The sequence below is a fragment of the Fomitiporia mediterranea genome, assembly GCF_000271605.1.
Source record: "Fomitiporia mediterranea MF3/22 unplaced genomic scaffold FOMMEscaffold_10, whole genome shotgun sequence".
In the NCBI taxonomy this organism is placed as follows: Eukaryota; Fungi; Basidiomycota; class Agaricomycetes; order Hymenochaetales; family Hymenochaetaceae; genus Fomitiporia; species Fomitiporia mediterranea.
This window is the reverse complement of record NW_006760395.1, coordinates 1,326,239-1,327,947: the sequence shown is the minus strand read 5'-3', so window position 1 is coordinate 1,327,947 and position 1,709 is coordinate 1,326,239.

Below are 1,709 nucleotides of genomic sequence, written 5' to 3'. Positions count from 1 at the left end.
TAACCATTAGTAGTTGATTATAATGGGTAATCTGTCTGTCTAGCATTGTTACTACCCATCTATACTCATGAGGAGTAGTAAGGTTAATTGCTGAGATGTACATATTGTTATTAGGGGCTTTATTATGTACAGATAACTGCCTATAGATTTGTTCAATGTTGTCTAATGTCTTATCAAACTGTAATACATACTCTTTTACTGTAAACAACATAGATATGTCTACAGCATGTGTCATTGTTGTTTGAACATTGTATTGTTCAGAAAGCACCTTCATAAGACTTCTAATACTTGTATGTATTATGAAGTTTGTATAAATTGTATCAGTTATCATTTTTGTTATATAATAATACAAAACATTGCCTGTACATATGCTAGCATCATTAGAGGAAGGGGGATCATACTCTAGATGGTCTGAGAGCATTATGGCAGCAAGTACACTGTGTATGTACAAGCACCATATCTTGTATCCCTTTACACTAGCCAACTTTTCTGTTCTCTCAAAGAACTTTATAATGTTAGAGTCCTTCATTATAGTATTAACAAAGGTATGTATTATAGACAACATTGTAATAGGTTTGGGGGGAGAGGGAGGTCTAGGGCTTGGTGGTCTAGTAGGAGGTAAAGGCATTCTGTAAGAGCAAGTGTGTAGGGGCATTCAATAGGCACTAAGGCTTATAACCTTTTAATAAGTATAGTAGGAGTACTCTAAGTACTCTCTCTTATTGAGACATTAAGCAAGTGTCTGCCTTATATACTATATAGTAAAGTCCAATAGTCTGAGACATTCTAAGTACAGTAACTCTACATAAGGCAATTAGGGATTTCCTAATCCAGAGTGTAATCTAATAAGAAATAATGTGTTAGGGACTAATAATAATAATTGTCTGAATTCTATTATAAACAATAGAAGACTTTTGTCTGATTGGTCACAACATTTTATTCCTGTTAATTTCTATAGATTAGTTGTGTCCTTATTCTACAGAACATTAGTTTAATAGTTTCTAAGGAAATTTATAAATTCCCTTAGGGAAGCAAAGGTGTCTAGTACTAGAGGTTTTGGGTAATGTATTGTTCTGTCTTTTTCTACTCTAATACACAAATAGCTTTGTACTCAATTGAATGCCATTTCCTTTAGGGATGTTGCTAAGTAATGTGCTTGTTTAGTTGAGTCAGTTATTTGGTTTAACATGAATCACATTATGTTTTGGTTAAGCTAAGTCTCTAAGCTTTTGCTTAGCTTCCCTCTATAAGTTATTAGCTTTAATCTAGATAGGTCTATATATAGGGTTCCTGCTAAAGTGCTTGTTACTGTTATGACTGTTAGATTTGTAGTAGTTGGTTGATTCAATGTACTACTCATAAACTAATTTCTGTTATGTTGTACAAGGTGGTCCATTCTGAGTCATCTGTATTGTATGTCACTTTTACTACACTGTAAGTTCTTAGTGTTTCTGTTAATACTAATAGAGAGGGTACTAGTTTTAGTACTTCCTCCATTTGTACTTCTAGTCTAAAGGTTATTATTGTTAGGGTTCCTACTCTGGAATTAATGACTATTTTTTCTATCATACTCTTAAAGGTTTTAACTAGGCATCCTACTATCTGACTATTAGCTACAACCTACTGTAAGTATAGACAGTTAGATGTAATGTTTTCTTACACCTTTGTTCTATACATTACTAACTATTAATCTATTGTTTAGAGCTGTT